Source organism: Athene noctua, chromosome 3 (genome assembly GCF_965140245.1).
Source record: "Athene noctua chromosome 3, bAthNoc1.hap1.1, whole genome shotgun sequence".
Taxonomy (NCBI): domain Eukaryota; kingdom Metazoa; phylum Chordata; class Aves; order Strigiformes; family Strigidae; genus Athene; species Athene noctua.
Window position 1 is genome coordinate 36421890 of NC_134039.1, and position 17451 is coordinate 36439340.

The 17451-nt window shown below is 43.0% G+C and overlaps 1 protein-coding gene across 3 annotated transcripts in view; it reads left to right on the plus strand.

The window, feature by feature from the left end:
- The first annotated feature begins 2081 nt into the window (after nt 1–2081).
- NR2C1 (nuclear receptor subfamily 2 group C member 1) overlaps nt 2082–17451 on the plus strand; it is a 56594-nt gene continuing 41224 nt past the window's right edge. For 2 of the 3 annotated variants that reach the window (XM_074902730.1, XM_074902733.1), the window contains exon 1: nt 2094–2198. The gene's annotated coding sequence lies outside the window, so the exon portion shown is untranslated. Of the gene's footprint in view, nt 2199–17451 lie in introns of all 3 variants that reach the window. The other variant, XM_074902731.1, reaches the window with a different exon arrangement.

Here is a 17451-nt window from a genome sequence, read left to right on the forward strand (position 1 = left end):
TTACCAGTGGAGATAAGACTGTTCTGGAATCCAGGATGCAGGATGAGAGAGCTGTTCTCTTGGTCTCCTGGTGAAGAGATGTACCCTTGGCAAAGAAGGCATCCTAGGAAACCATCGTTCTAAAGAATTAAGGGAGTTATGTCTGTATGAAGGCGAACTGAAGGGTGTTACATTAATAAACCCTTTTGCAAAATCCAGCTCTACTGCATTTATTAAAGTATGCCTGAATTACACAGTTCCTGTTGGCATAAGTATTTTAGCAGGGCCTGTAAGGGAGAGATTTTTCTGTCAGGTTAGTTATGCTGCCTCCTTGTACTTCTCTGACAGATGTTTGATAACTTGCAGTAACAGCATAAAGGGTTTTGCTTCTCTGCATGTTTTTGATAGGGATGTGTCTGTTGTAATCCTGGCTGACACAGCTACATAGACATGCCTTTGTAATACAGATCAGGTGTGAACTGGGTCACTTGCTAAGAAAAAGAATCAAAATATGTTTTAGTGGTTAAAGTGACATTTCTGCTCTATTGAGGATATCACAATACTTGTCTGAAATAAGCTTTGGGGCAAATTCTTTGGTATTTGTGAAATTAAACTGCAATAAGCTCCTTCATTTAGAAAGTCAATATGCAGCTCAGGCTAGTTTGAGAAGTGGCAAGTACTGTAAATTGAGAGTGCTGTAACATTTTCAGGAAATACTTAGCAAGTTTATTAATTGCTTCAATTTTAAAATTCTTCATAAGGTTCATTTGCATTTGGCTTTTGGGAATGTGCTTGATCAAAAAGAAAATACGATGCTTGCAAGTACTGACTGAACTAGTGATCTTGAGGTGGGATGGCTAGATGCAAGTGCAGCTGTGGGACATGGGAGGAAGAAAAGCAGTAAAGGAATGGGCAAGATAAGAGCGTGAATTGTTAATGTTAACGCATAAATTGCTTGTATTCTTTAGGGGTTTTCATATCACAGATTATCAAATGTTGATGCTTATTTCATCTGATTGAGTAGAAATTGCATAAAATGATTTAAAAGAATTTCAGGTAATGAAATTGTGCATACGGTCCCAGTGGCCTAAATGATCTTGGAAGTTCCTGCTTATCAACAGCCACATCTATACAATCTTTGTAGAACAGATAGAAGAGGAGGAGGGGAAAGGGGCATATTTAAAGTTTAAAACTCTTCCTTAAGGTCACAAATAACTAGCATAAACAAACTAGCTAACACAACTTTGGTCCAAACGGATGTCGAGACACAGCCAGAACAGCGGTAAGTGGTTCCTTTGGCACTTGTTCCAGGCCCTACTCCAGCAGGACGCGCACTCAGTAGCAGCGAGAGGCTCCCCGTTGCTTTTCCAAACTCTGTTCAGAGCAGCGTTGACATTTAACGAAGTAATTGGCGGCCGCCATGCCGGCGGACAAAGCCGGCTCTTTCAAGCCTCGCCGGCTGAACCGCTACAGTAACTGCGAGGGTAGTCAGCGTGATGAAGCGCTTTAAGTCTTCATCGTGCTATCTGTTTCAAGCCGAACCTGCAAGTCTCATCTACGCATCTGCCTCAGCGGGAAGAGCCCACCGCGCTACCCAGAGGCAGAAGCAAACGCTTCGCGCCTGTGATGCTGAAAGCCGACCCGTTCCCGTTCCCTTGCAGGGACGCAGTGCGCTGCGCGCTCGCAGACTCGAGTTCTCCTGACGGGCACGACGGCGCCCGCAGGGCTGTTGGACCGGCCCAGGCCGGAGCCGCCGTCCCCCGCCTGCGAGGGAGCTTCGCCTCAGGCGTCCCCTCCCGAGGAGCGCTTCTCTGGGGGCCGGGCCCGCAGCACCTCAGCGCTCGGTGCTTCCCGCGGCAGCACCCCCGGCCCCGCCGGAGCGGACAAAGAGCCGCCCGCACCCCCCGCGGCTGCTCGGCCACGGCGCCGCCACCGCCCCGCCGCGCCCCAGGGCGCCGTTAGCGGCCGCCGGAAGGGCGAGGGAGAGGGGGCGGGCGCGACCGCGGCGCCCAAGGCCTCGCGCGAGCCCCGCCCTCCCCGCACGGCGGCCGGGCGCGAGCGCAGGCGCAGCCGCCGCGGCGGGGCGGGGCGGGGCGGGGCGGCGCCGAGCGGAACCGAGCGGAGCCGAGCCGAGGGGGCGGGGTCGCGAACTCTGACCTCCGGGAGTCGGAGCCGCCGCCGCCAAATAAACCTGCCGGAGAGGCCGCCGGGCCCGCCAGGTGAGCGACCCCCACGGCCGCGGCGGCGCGCTAACGGTGCGGGCCCGCGCGGCTGCCGGCCCGCCTTCTCCGCGCCGCGGGGCGCTGCCCGTCCCGTCGCGTCCCGCCTCAGGCCTCGGGGCGTCCCGCGGGCGGCCCCGCGCCCCCCGACCTTTCACTTACAGGAACCGCTTGTGCCTCCCGCCGCCCCGCATCCGGGCGGCGCCGGCTGCCGCTTCCCGCCAGCGCGGCGGGCTCCGGTCCCTCCTGCCGGGTAGAGGGAGCCGCGGAGCGGCGGGCGATGCCATGCTCATGTTGGGCTCCGGCTCCCCGCCCCCCTTGGCCCGGCCCCGCGCAGCCATTTTGTGCGGGGCGCCGCTCAGCGGCCCCGCTGGCCGCGGTGGAGGGCGAGTCCGGGCGCTGGCTCGCCGCCCCCTCCCCGCGTCGTCTCGCCGCAGCCCCGCGAAGCCTCCCGGGGAGAGGCGAGGGCAGCCTGCCGGCGGGCGGGGCAGGACGGGCCCCGGGCCCCGGGCGCTGGGCTGAAGCCTGGCCGCCACGCGTCTCCATCCCCCCTCCCTCCCCGCGGCTGCCGTGCGCGGCCTTAGCCCTGGCGGGGGGGTGGCCGCGCTCCCCGGCCCCCCCATCCACTTCATGCTTGCTGAGTCCCGTCACCCCACTGGTTCGCTCTCCTCAGGTTATCTGTGGCGCTGTCTGGGTTCATTTGGGTTAAGGTAGTACGTCCTGTGTAATACCCAGTGTTATTCTTGTTGGGGCAGGTGACCCTGTCGCTGTTCCTTATTTTGTCTAATTGAGCGGGGTTTTTCTTCTAATCTTTTGGATTTGTGGGTTCTTTTCTCATTGCTGCAATACACTGTCTGAAGTGTAAAACACACCGCCCTGTACTATAGGATAAACTTACATTTGCACGTTGTGGAGGGAAGAGAGGAGATAGCATGTGTTTTGCAAATAAACTTGCACAACAGTGGGGGAAAAAAATATTTTGATACTGATTTTACTGCAAGATGAGTGTGTGGACATGATTCTTGAAAAACTGAGTTGGGCATTCTTCATATATGAAATCTCTGATCTGAAGCTATTGATACCATCATCAGCAAGGTCGACTTGGGAAAGTGGTGTAGTAGGAAGAGCTGCATCCATGCCTACCATAGAAAAATAAGATGGCAAAAATTGAAATAGTTTTTCTGTAGAACAGCTTCCTGGTTTTGGAATCAGCATTGTATAAATAATAATATGAGTATCATGGGGGAGGCAGTGTTCATCTGATGGTCCTATTACACTTCATAGTTTTGGATGGCTTTTTCTGTAACTGCATTTGTACCTGAAAATAACTGTATAAATACTTTTCCCACTCTGTTAGTCCATGGTAGCCAATTGTGACATGAGATGTTCAACAGTATTTAGCCCACAGCTTACTCCTTGCTTTACAACTTTCCTTAGGGACACTTGTTTGAGGGAAGTCTTAAAGTCTGTGTAACGTTTGACTGTGTCTGTCTGTACCTCTTTCTCCAGAGACACTGCAGACCCTCTCTTATCACAGGACTAAGTATTTCCATGTGATGGTGGTCAGCTCTACGTGTGCACGTGCATGGTAATGTAAGGAGCATAACTGACACCACTGGGTGGGGTGTACAGTTCTCAGTTGCTGCCTGTCATGCGGACTGCTTTAGCTGGATGATTGAACACGACTTGCTATATCTATAGGATTCTGCAGGTTCAAGATGTTTATTACAGAAAAGAGCTTGCAGTACATCAATTAACTAGCTTTAACTTTTCCTCTCAATTCTTACTAATACTTCTGGGTTTTTTTTGCTGTTTGTATTTTCTTGTGAAATGTTGTCTTGAAGAGAACAAATTTGGTGATAGTTCTGATGTCTTTTTAAGAATAGGCCCTGGCTAGATTGTGGGATAGAAGGGGAGATTGGGTTTTGTTTTGTTGGTGGGTTTTTTTTTTCAAGCCTACCTTGATTTTTCTGGTCAAGTTTCTTAGCCTCTGACCACAAAGACCTTAGCAACATGTGTAACTCTGAAACAGACCTTGCTTTGGGGGAAAGGGGTTGGGCCAGACAACCTCCATCCAGAAGTACCTTTCAACATGAATTATTTCATGATTGTATTCTGTTGTTAAAGTGTGTGGGAGGGTGAGGCACGGGGAACCAAAACAGAACAAAACCCCACTGATACTGTAGCATGCAGTTAAATAGTTCACATGCAAAATACAACTACAGAATGCTTAAAGCTAATGTGTTAGTCCAGTGAAAACTGTCTTTCATCTGTAATGTGAATTCTAAATACACTGGTAAGATTAGTTTGCTTGTTCCTTATGCAGTTTTTGTTTCGATTTATTGTGTGCTCATTTATTATTCAATTAAAGTTTGTGCAGCCAGTGAAATTGCTGGAGTTTCCTTACAGTTTGTGAAGGAAAGCAGTGTCCCAGAAGAAAGTAACCTGTGTATAATGTCTGGGTAAAAAAATCTCTGAAAAAACCCAGAACCTCTTGCTTAAACTAGGAAGCTTAACTGTGTAGAAGGAATAGAGCAGTGTCAAATTTTTAACTTGTACATGTTTGTTCTGCTGGCAGACTTAAGTGTGGATCTCAGCTGGCAGAGGGTATGTGTGCCTTTCCTTCTTCAGTAGCCATACTGGCTTAAGCAGTTTTAATAGTAAACTTTGCTAACCTGAGTTATTTTGGTTGATACAGGTCAGGGAGCTCTCATGTGAGTATCTGCTTTCCCAGACCTGCGGAGGTATTAGCATGTGGTGTGAGGAAGCAGTAAGCAGCTGGGGTGGGTGCTGGGGCTGCAGGCTCTGGCTGGCACAGCTGTCCGCATATACTTTTTTGTCACACATAGCCTGCAGCATACAACCCAGCAGTGACCATTGGGGAAAACGAAATAATACCCAAGTTACTTTCTGGTAAACTTTTCTCATTTTTTCCTCAGTGATGTTTCAAGCTGCTCATAGGACTTTAAACTTGTGCCTGTACACTACTGGCATTAGGTAAGCAGCTACAAAAGAGAATTTCATCAGTGTGAGAATGATGAATAAAGCTGCAAAGGTACAATTAATCAAATTCTTACTCTTGTGTATGCAGACCTGTCCATATTCTTACCCTTCAGTCAGCAGCTTTTGATTCCAGAGATTACTGTGTTAGATAGTACTGCCAAACTCTTAGAGCAACAAAGGATTTATCTTCTGACAAATCAAACTCTTAATTTCCAGCTCTCTGAGACTGGAAGGTTGCTTGTGCTTTCTGAGTGAGTCCCGTGTATCTTATGGTGCAGTACGACAGATTTTGTAAGGAAGTACATTCCTTCCTGATCACGGTTTAAGAACTGCCTTTCTGTATCAATATTTAGATTTTTTTTTTTGTTTGACTAGGCCTTCTTTCAAAGGCTGTTCAGATTTGTTTAACTTAAATTATTTTTGTTCATCTTGAAAGTAGGACAGTCTGGACTAAGCTAAGTATTTGACTGTAAGAAGTTAAACCAGAAACTTGAAAAACATAAATCACCAAAAAGCTAAAGCCAAACCCTCTGCTATTGTCATACTAGCTAAAATTAATGGTTATTTCATTCCAAATAAGTTGAGGTTGCTGTTTATAGCTTAGCAGTAAATTTGTGGTGTGAAAACTGCCCCATTTATATTTGCAATATGTTTCCTTCGAAACAGGACAGTGTGTCAGCATAACTAACACTTTCACTCTTGACAGATTTATCTGAGTATTTTTTCCAGAGTGCTTTATATACATGTTTACAGTAATTAAAAACCAGAAAACTACACACCAACTAACAAAATCTAATCCTGTGGGGTGGATAAACCAAAAAAAAAAAAAAAAAAAGGGAAGATGCAAGTGATGATATTTATAAAGGTTATATTTTTATCTGATACACTGATTTACTGGAAGGATGTGAGTGAAACTCTGTAGGTTTTTTCTGAAGGAAGTTTCTGTTGATATGAGCTTGTGCAAGCTGTAAGGGGAGAGTTAGTAGTAGAACAGGCCTGCAAGTCCTTTCCATAGTGTGCTTTCATGTATCAGCTGCCTCTTTTGTGGCTGTAGTTCAGGGAATACTCCAAGCAGTCATCTCACACCATACATATATAAGCAATTTGATGTTATACATAAGCTGGTATAACAGTATGGGCTTTTGCCAAAAGAAGTGGTCTTATTTCTGCTTCTACCTCATTTCCTTGTGTGTCATATAGCAACTGTTAGCTGCAGAGTGAATAAATTCAGGAGATGAGCTTACCTTACAGCTATGCAACCACAAGGTCAAATGCAGAGGGAGACAAAGCTGTCAACCAGGAGTGGGGCTGCCTCTTTGTGAAATGCTGTAATTGTACCATAGTGGATGTAATGCCTCAGTGTGTTTGGAAAGAGGGGTTTGCACTCATTATGCTGTGTTAGCAGAATCTTTGCATGCCAGGTAGGAGAACGGACCTGGTTGAACCTAATCCAGTGAAGGGGGAAGTCTGCAGTCGGATGAACTTCCTTGTCTGGTTCATCGTGCGGATTCAGCTCTGGTGCAGAGAACTAGTTTGAGGTTTTTTTCTGTACCAGTGCAGGATTTTGCAGGCTTCAGGTGGAGATGCAGGCTGTGGCTGACATTATGCAGGGCAGCTTGACCTGATTAAATGGCTGTGTCCTTACCTAGCTCTGGCATGCAGCCAGTGCCCGTGTGAGGGGACTTAGCTTGCAGGCAGGCCCCTTGTCTTTCCTCCTTCCTCTCCCCTGTTTGTGGGGCTGGTGAGCTGAATCAGCTCTGCAGCTGTTCAGGCAGGTTTTAGAGATGGGATGATAAAAGCAACAGGAGCCCATGGCTAAAAGTGAGACTGTCCCTTTGGTGGCCCAAACTATGAGAATGACTCGACAGACTTCTGAAAATTTATCCTAGTGATTTTGTTTTCTCAGTTCTCCCACTGTAGCAGTCACTTACATGAAGAAGCAGTGAGAGCAATCATTCTAAATTAACTGTACAGGCATGCCTGCAAATGCATCTTTCTCTGTTGCTGTGTACATTTTAATTACTCCCTTATGCTTTTACAAGCATCTCACCTACCTTTGCTTGCCTGCAGGTTTAGCTGCTTCCTGTTGTTACCCATCTCTTACGTATGTACTCTCTAAGTCTTGATGTCATGCACATTTAATAAACCTAACTGGGTTTCAGGAGTCACATAAATATTCTTCAGTTTACTGATAAAGAGAATGTTACTCCTTTAAGTCTGCTAGCTGTTCTACCATATTGAGCAATATGGCTTATAGAAGGATAATCCAAGAATAGCTCATTTGGCTTGCCATGCTCATTGAGCTTTTCTTGTATGTTGAGCAAAGTAGGGTTGTTTCACAAATGTCTTTGGATTCCTTGGCTTTTTATCTATAAAGCATTGCAGAATACTGTTCTGAAGTATAAAGCAGTCTTAGTGCTTAAAACAAGTAACAGAATCCCCTAACTCTGGCACTTTTAATCATAGAGGGATTGTTAAGTGCTTTCTATTTTATGTGTAGGTATTTCATAAGTTTGGCACATGTTAGGTTGAATTCTTAATTAGTACATGATGAGTTTGAGAATGGAAATGAAGGACTAGTTTCCATTTTAAGGTACAGAGCAGTTGTAAGCCCAGTGTGATGACCTGATCTAAAATAGCATATCCTTAGTTCATTCTCTAAGATCTGTTGAATTAATTACTACTGAAGCAGTATGACTATAGAGAAAGATAAAGACAGTTTCTTATAAGAGGGAATGCTTTTCATTTGTTGAGGTTTGAGCCCAGAGGACAACTGAGTGCCACACAGCCCTTCACTCACCCCTTTCCCTCTCAGCACTGAGAAGGAGAGAAATGGATCAAAAGGCTCAGAAATTGTGATAAGGACAGGTGATTATGGTCACAGGCAAAAGACATGCTCATTAGGGGAAGAAAAAGGTCATCAGTTCAAAACACTAAGGACAACACCACTTATCAGATAGAATGGGACAGTGAGAAGTGTTACCATATCTTAAAAACCCCCCCATCCCTCCCTTTTTCCGGGGCTCAGCTTTTTCCCCCCAATATCTCTACCTCCTTCTCCCAGCTGCACAGGGGCAGGGCATGGTGGGGTGCAGTCAGTTCGTTGCTTCTTCCTGCAAGGTGTGTGGGGGAAGCACTCCTCTGCATTCTTCCCCCTGCTCCACGTGGCATCTCTCTCTTGGGAGACAGTGCTCCACCGACTTTCTCCATCATGAGACCTCCCCACAGAATGCATTCTTCTCAAGATGCTATGGCATGGGTCACCTCCACGTGTTGCAGTCCTCCCAGTGCTGACCTACAACAGTGGGGGCTACTTCTTCACACAGAGTTCCAGGGGTCTTCCATAGGGTGCAGGCGAATCTCTGCTCCTCTGGTGACCTCCAGGGGTGGCAGGAGGGCGGTCCTGCTGTCTCACCATGGAATACAGGGGGGCTCTCTGCTCTGGCGCACATCTCCCCTTCCTCTTCCTTCCTTCCCTTGACCTTGGTGTTCACATAGGTGTCCTGACTCCTACTCACGAGTCCCCCCAACCCCCTCCCTGGTTCCCCTTCTTAAATATGTTATCACAGAGGTACAGCCACCATCACTAATCGGCTTGGCCTTGGCCAGAGGTGGGTCTGACTTGGAGTTGAGGGAGCTTTCAAGAAGCTTCTCACAAGGGGCCGCCACTGTAGCCTCCTCCACTTGCTGTCAGAAACTCCACCACACAAAGCCAGCATAACATATTAACCGTTTGAGCTTTCCTAAAAAGTCACGTTGATCCTCCTTTATTTGTTCTTACTGTGATAGAAGAACAGAAACTAAAGTTCACAGTAACTTCTGCAGTCATGACTAGTTAACATGTCTGTACCTCAAAAGTATCTAGAAAGTTCTTATGTAACTTTATTAGTTTAAATGTGCATCTGATCTTCTACAGGTGGATTTAATCTAGGGAAGACCCCTGTATTAACACACATTACATACATCTACATAATCTTTACCAGAATCTTTGCGCATTTACTTACACAGAGTCAAACTGGTTTGATAGTGCCAGCAGGGTAAGTTTTTTTACAAGCATTGTTTTTGCACCAGTAAAACTACACTGGCCAGATTTATGAAATTATTTTTTTTAAAAAAAGTAAACTGAAGACCTCTGGGATGGACAGAATTTTCTCATGTTGTATCTTTATACCAGTGCGGTTTGTTCTTACTCATTTAAAGGGTGTTAAATCAGAATAAAGGTACTTAATAGTGGGGCAGACAAGAGATGTCCCCATTTATATCAACGGAGACCCCAAATATAAAGAAATATTTGTGCTACTGCTCTTAAAGTCCTTGGTCTGTATTGGTATAATATTTTGAAATACTATTAGTAGGAACTTCCTGCTAGGACAATTAAAGTTGTGTAACTTTTGTCCCTGGAGAAGGGTGTGAGTTAAATATTGATGTCTTCTGGGTATAACTGTACTAGTGGAGAGGTTAGTGCTTCTGATTACCAGCCCTCAAAACTGCTGGCTGTTCTCGTGGGAATGTTTCCTAACCCATTTCAGTTGAAGTAACTTAAAAAGTAAGGCTTTCCTAAGTTAGTTTGACTAAAATGTTGGGGAAAACTGGCACATAAAAACTGAGAAAAAAGTATAGAAGAGTGGTTAAATTAGTGCAAGCTAATGAAAGTTTTCCACTGATGCAGTGGCTCATGGAGTGGGTATCTAAAGTAACAATGGAAGACCATTAGCAGTGATGCCAGTTTCAACACCAAGTTTGGGCTAATGCTGATGATAGTGATGTATTTAAAAGTAATTCTGACTCCTCCTGCCAAGAACGCTCATGAACTCATTTACTAGGGGCATAAACTAACAATATATAGGATTTACATACAGAAAGAGATTCTAGTTGCATTTCATTTGAGTCTGAATGTTGAAGAAATATGCAATAAATGTGCTGTAATACAGAGGAAGTCTAATGCCCATCTTTTGTCAAAACACCTGCTTTTAGATGCTACTTCTAATAGGGTTAGGCGATTGTGGTTTTGAAAAGAAAAGATGGATATATAATTCTGTCTCTGAGTTTCTTTTTCAAAGGTTTTTGAAAGAGCTTAATTCTTTTATTTAATTACATAGGAAGTAATACTGTCAGGCACTCAAGAAATAACTGAGAACAAATGCAGTGATTCCACTTGTAAAGCAGGTCTAATCAGTATAAGTACAGATGCTAATACTTGTGTTAGTCTGTACTTAGAGCAACCTTACTGTGTTGGGTATCTTTTAAGAAGGGATTTTCCCTGGCCCCAGCAGTTCACCACTAATGAGAAAATAAACAGATCATCACAGACTAAGGAAACAAAAGTAGAGTATATTGGACAGTTGGAGATGTAGTGATCTAATCATGCTGACAGTCTAAATGTTGTTAGTTTTGACATTGTGAGCAGCACATCTCCTTTAAGACAAATTGAAGGAAGGTTACATATTTGTTTTGTAGAGTTCTAGAGTGAGTGTTTCCAATCTTAATGGCAGATCTGCAAAAAGTTGTAGAAGGAAGTAAGAGCTTAAGCAGTGAACAGTATCATTAGCTAAATGATCATGGGACAAAGCATTTCTTCTTGCTTCATTTTTCAGAACCTTCATGGTAAAAGTAAAGGCAAAGATCTTAAGTCTGGTGTGTAAAAGGAAAACCAATAATTGCTGTAAGCAACTGTAGACTCACTTGTTGACACAGTGAGGGAAGAAAATTTTTTGAAAGAGTATTCAAAGTGAGGCATGAATGAAGTAAAGTTTAATTGAGCAGTGTTTGCTGCAACTTAGTGCTTTGGTTCATTAGCAGGAGCTTTGACTCTTCTTCCCCCTCTTGGAGTAGTAACTAATATTACAGTTTTAAAGAAGATCCTAAAAGTATGTACATTTTTTTCATGTTGTGTTTTCTTGTCTCTTTTAGAATTCCAGCTCTTATCCTTTCATTATTTTAGGTAACTCTAGAAAGGAAATATAAATGTGATCAGCAGTCTTTAACTAGCATCTGGATAAAGTTTTAATTTGTGATGATTTGTCTCATTCTCTTTAAAAGGAGTACAAAGCATTCTCAAGCAAGAAACGATCAATTATTTGACTCAGTCTACTTCTTTTCTATCCTAGCAATAAAAACCATTTTTTGCATGTTGCCTGATGTCTACTTTGAAGGTATGTGGCATGGTTTGGTCAAGTGTGGGAAAAAGAAGCATTTCTGAAATCAGGAAGACTCACATTAAATGAGAACACCTTGAAGATTACTTCCAGTTATTGAAGATCAAAACTCAGACTGTGGCAATAGTTAATTTAAATCTTTCTCTTTACTGGGAAATGAAGGTTTCTTCTAAAGTTTTAAAGGAATATTTCCCAATTTCAGATAGCTCAGAGTTTAGAATGTATTCATTTCACATGAAACAATTCAGCCTTTGGGAATGCTGGCTGGATTAACTCAGGAAAAGAAGCTTTTAAAAACATGAAAAATATGCTAAATTTGAAAGTTTACATAATAGAAAAAAAAAACCTAAAACATTTTTTCCACTTAATTCTTTGCAAGGATCTCTTAAAGAGTGATTAAGCATACCCGATGTGAAGTATAACATAAATACCTTAGGTAAGCAAAAGGCGTTTTCTACATCTGTCCCAAAGTTAGCTTAGAATTTGCTGATAGCCAGTTCTTCTTGACCTGTCCCACCCCTCCATCTCTGATGTCAAGATGCACAGCCTAACAGGTAGCTACTGCTCAAAGAGGCAGCCTTGCTGCTTTGCACAACTGGAAGTGGAGTTTGTCTCACTCCACAGTGAGCTGCAGCAGGCAGGCAGCTGGACAGACTGAAAATAAAGGGTATAGTTTCACAGTGCAGTTGACCTGAATTATCAGCTCTCCACCTACAGCAGTGGAAAGGGAGGTTTGCCTTAATCTTCCTTTTTTTTCCTCCCTCCCTTGACTTCTTAGTATGTTCTCCCTTTTGTCTGTGATGGACTTTATCTGACTGCAAAGTTAATTAGTTCAATGTGTTTACCTAGCAGATGTTTCATGCATTTCTGCCGGCTTAGTTTTCTCTCTTTTTAGTGAGTTAATTGTCCTAGTGTGTAGTAGTCAACACCACCACAGATTGGTCAGGGTGAGAAGGATCTTCTCCCCAAGGATGAGCTGTAATTCTGTTCAAACTCCTTAGAAACTGAGCCCTGATTCCACAAATAAGAAGTTTCTGCCAGTTCAGTTCCTTGAACTAACTCCTCACAACGTTTTGTGTATGCCAATGCCAGAATAAGAAGAGTTGAAATAATAAAGCAAAAATGGGGAGTGGGATAGGAATGCCTGTTTCAGCTATCCATTTCAGCAGTTGGGGCAAGAGGTAATGGCCTCAAGTTGCACCAGGGAAGGTTTAGACTAGATATTAGGAAGCATTTCTTTCCAGAATGGGTTGTTGGGTGTTGGAATGGGCTGCCCAAGGAGGTGGTGGAGTCCCCATCCCTGGAGGTGTTTAAGAGTCGGGTCTCAGCATAGTGCTGAGGGATATGGTGTAGTTGGGAACTGTCAGTGCTAGGTTAACGGTTGGACTGGATCATCTTCAAGGTCCTTTCCAACCTAGATGATTCTGTGATTCTGTTGAGCTCTGGCATAAAATGATGTCTGGAAGTTTATCATGTAAACATTGAAGTTGGTGAGTTTTTTCACCAGTATACATGCTCTTCAGAGCAAAGTCACATGGCTTATTAGAGGTAATTTAAGTTAAGGCATTTCAGTACAGATTACCATTGTTACCAATAATGGATTTGTCAATTAGTGCTCTGATGTTTAGTGTTTACAAAGTTAAATAAAGCAACAACACTCAAAAGAACCTACTACTGCATGTTTATGCAGCTTGAAATTGCAAGTGTCAAAATGTGAAATACCATATAATTGATCTGTAAATTCCTGTCAATAATACCCTTTAATTTCACATTATGAAAAAAGAGAAAACATAAGGAAATAAGTCTGTAAATTGTATCACTTTTTCAATGTATGTAATTACAAATCACACTGGTTACAAAGGATGTACTTGGCAGTGCATGAAGTTGTGCATCAGCATGAGCCATAGCCTTACTTATGCCATATCAGGTAAATGAGGGAGGAACCTGATCTTCATTAGCCTTTGTTTTAGGATATAGTTGAACATGACATTTGCAAGTGTCAGAGAAACTAGTCATTCACAGTCTTGCCTTAAAGTCCACAGAAATTCCAGCTCCTCGTGTTACTGTAAATCCGGTCTCAAAAGAACCCCCTAAGACTTAGGTTAAAGTTCTAGAAGGCAGGCATTCTTTATTGCGGGGCTGGATGCATGGGGGATCATTCCACCTAACCTGCATGTTGAAAGACAAAAGCACACTTATATACAATAAAGGAAATTAATATTAATGTAATTCCCAAAAAGTACACACCTGTTTCCAGAGGATCCAATGCACATGTTAATACATTGTGCAAGTGTACTAAAATTTGGGGGTCTCTGAGGGGCTTCCATGGGGGTTTTCAGTGGTCTGTGGTGGTCTCTAGTGGTTGTAGAAGAGGTGTCTTAGTGTCATTTCTGTGAACTCTGAGGTTTTTTTCATATGTGGCCTTGTCTTGGCTCATTGCTCTGTCTGTAGAGTTTCTCAGCTTTCTTTGACTACCACAGGTGTCTGTTGGTTTCTCTGCCTTCCCCAGGATGTACCCATCACAGTTGAAAAAATTAACTTCCTTGGATGCATTCTTGTCTGAGGCACCTTACAGCAATTAGCACCGTCTGCAGGCATCAGCTAGCAGGTATCACTCGGGCCAAAATTTTACACTCTTCAAGAGCTTTGTTACATAATCAAGGACCTCAGTGCAACTCCTGACAGTTAGCACTCCTAGCTCTCATCCCACCTATAATACACAGGTGCCCGAGGTGATGTTGAGCCAGTTGCTGAGCAGTACTCGTTACTGCATGACATTCTAACACAAGTGGTAAAGACAAACTTCAGAATATTGCTCTACTCTGGTGATTTCAGCAACCAGTTCAGAAATAGCTCATCCACATGTACACTTCAAGGGCAATGATGAGACAGGGGATTAATTCAGTAGAGTGTTCCAAGCTATGATGCGTATGCTTATAAGCACTGTTAAAGTCTGACCAGTGTTTCAGACTGGTTGCCTGCTTCTGAGAATTTGAATTGGTACTTTACTCACTAGCAAAAGCTGCAGTGGGACTGACTGCTAAGGAGTATTAATATACTAGTTGTTTCTTTGTACACGAAGGTATTTCACCTGCTGAAATTAAGCCAGCATAAGATCCTAACTTCATAATCAGTATAACTTTGCAGATCAGACCTGATGTTTATCAGTCCTAAGAAGTGATTAAAAAAAAACCAAAACAAACCACCAGGTGGATATATTGGCATTTAGTTTAGTTTTGTTTACACGTTTGTTTTACTACAGAAGTTTAAAAATGCAGCGTTGCAACAGTGTAAACCACTACATTATCTGCCTATAATAGGACTGTTTCTAACTTAACTCTTGAGCTTTTAAACTTAACAAGTTGTGAGTCAAAGCAATTAAAATTTCATGGCTTCTACATAAATGGGTTTATCAGTATTTATAACTCCAGAACTCCAGACACCTCTGTAGTATATCCTCAAAAACATGTAATCACAAGATTAATACCCTAAAAAACTGAATTTGTAGTGAAATAAATAAGGCTTTACCAGATTGGTGCTTCATGCCAAAAACCTCAATTGTATATATTTTTAAAATTTATTTAGTGATAGATTTGAATGATAAAACTTCAACACAAAATTGTGAAGAACTAATACCCTCTTCATTTAGTTCAAGTGACAGGTTTTCTAAAAAGAATCCAGTAGGATGATTAGTGTCACATCAAAACAGGCCTCAAATTTCCAAGTTCTAATGTATGCATGAAAATGCGGAAAAACTGAGTACAGTCTTCCAATGCATCAATTACTGTAGCAAACACTACTTTAAAAAATTGGTTTCATAGCTCTTTTTTAATGTAGCAGTTGTCAGTCGGTACTGATATGAATTACATCTAGGAAGGAACCTCGTTATTGTGTTAGTCGAAAGATATTTTTTTTTAGAATTTTAAAGGTATGCTAACAAATTCTGTCCCTGCAATTATCCTACTTGAGTCCCAGAAATTGAATTTTTTATATATATATACACACATACATACGCACACACTTTGTGCTACTGCAGTACTTGAATCGTAATATTTTTCGAGGCAATGGATTGTTGCATATAGGTTATAATAACTGCATGTCAGAGGTGGTTTGCTTAATATTTATATTGATTACCAATATGGTTTTCAGGGTATCTTCTAAGTTATCAAGAGCTAGTGTATACTGTTTCTCTACCAGCTTCTCTCCAGAAGTTTTCCATTGCTACGGTTTGACTTTGGCTAAATGCCAGGTATCCACCAAGTCGCTCTATCACTTCCCCCGCCTTTTCCCCTTGTTTTCTCAACAGGGCAAAGAGGGGAAAGAAAATAAGATAAACCAACCCTTGTGGGTAAAACAAAAGCAGTTTTAATATAAGCAAAACGAAGCAGAGGTCCGCACATGGAAGCAAACCAAACCAGATTTATTCTCTCCTTCCCATGAAGAGGCGATGTCAGGCCTTCTCAGGAGCAGGGCTCCCATACGCATAGTGGTTGCCTCGGAGGACCAAGGGTGACCCCAGCCCCTTCCTGCTTTCTCCCAGCTTTGTACTGAGCAGATGTCATATGGTCTGGAATATCCCTTTGGTCAGTTCGGGTCAGCTGTCCTGGCTGTGTCCCCTCCCAAGATCTTGCCCACCCCGTCCCACTGGGGGGAAATGTCGGCAAGAGCCTTGGTGCTGTGTAAGCACTGCTCAGCAGCAGCCACATCACCAGGGTGCTACCAACACCCTGCCAGCTCCCAGCATAAAGCACAGCACCGTGAGGGCTGCTATAGGGGAAAACCAATTCCAGCTCAGCCAGACCCAGTAGAGTCACCAGTAATACAGTTGTAGCAAGAACACCACTGACAGTGTTAATGTTTTTATCTAAGTAGTATGCAGAGCTAAGGAAACAACGTTAACAGTCTATGCAAACTATTAAAAAATTCTTTCAGTTTTATACAGCAACTATTGTGGTCTGAGTGTAGTAGTTACTCAAATGAGTATATTACTTTTCCATTGTATGTATGTCCCATGTGCTCATGGTCAGATGATTTGTCCCGCTTGTAACAGCTGGTTCTGCATCTGTAGGCTGAGTTTCCCTGTGCTTATTCCAGGCAGCTTGAAGAGATAGGATAGCCTCAACCAATGTTCCAGATTCCTCTTCATTATCAGAGTTCTGTCTTGTTTCTGTGCTTCAAGTACTCTGTTCACACAAGTCTAGTTCAAATGAGAGTCAGATGACTCTTTCAGATAAAGCTTCAAAAATTCACTTCTACTGGTTTGTGTCTCTCTCAGAGTTAGTTTCCTGATGTCTGGAGCATCATAGTTGAATACATGTGTAATCTGTCATTGCTTTACTGCAAGGTAAAACACATTAGTTTTGATCTCTTTTAGTTTTTAAGCTAACTTGTTTTACTACATCTTAGCTGTGAGGGCAGTCATGTCTGGTTTAGGAGAACTAACTAGCAGGTGCAAAGTAATTCCTTAAAGCACACATGTCTTGATTTGGAAGGTCCATCTTTTTGTTTCCTACCAAGACAACACTGCAGAAGCATGCCTCTGAGCTGTGGGATCATCTAACTAGCAGCACAGAATGGTTGGGTGAGCAACTGAAAAACTTTTGCTTTGGTTTGAGGTTTCTGTGTTTCAACAGGTTTGGGATATATGGAATTCGTACTTGAAGCTCACAGCTGGTGAATTCACTACTATGATCAAGAATTTATGAAATTTCAAGATGTATTTCCCTCTTTCTCAGTTTTTATTGTTAACTACTTACTGATAAAAGAGAATAATTTTTCTAAGATGCACTGTCAGGCTACAATGAAGCATTCTTAAAAGCTGTCTTTATGTGGTGGTAGAGGCCGTTAATGACAGAAGCTTGAATGTTTGCTACACTTTTTTGAGGGATTTTTTTTTCTGAGTGGTGCCATTTACAAGTCATTCTCTAAAGATTATAGCTGTTAAGAAAAACCTTCCTGAAGGTGCTTTGAGTGGAGAGGTGACCTTCTTCAAGTCCAGAAGTAGCTGGGTTTGAAAGCTCTTGTGAACAGGTATTTCTCTTTATTGGTTCCAAGAATCACATTTCAAAGAAAATATTTTTGACCAGTAGAATTCT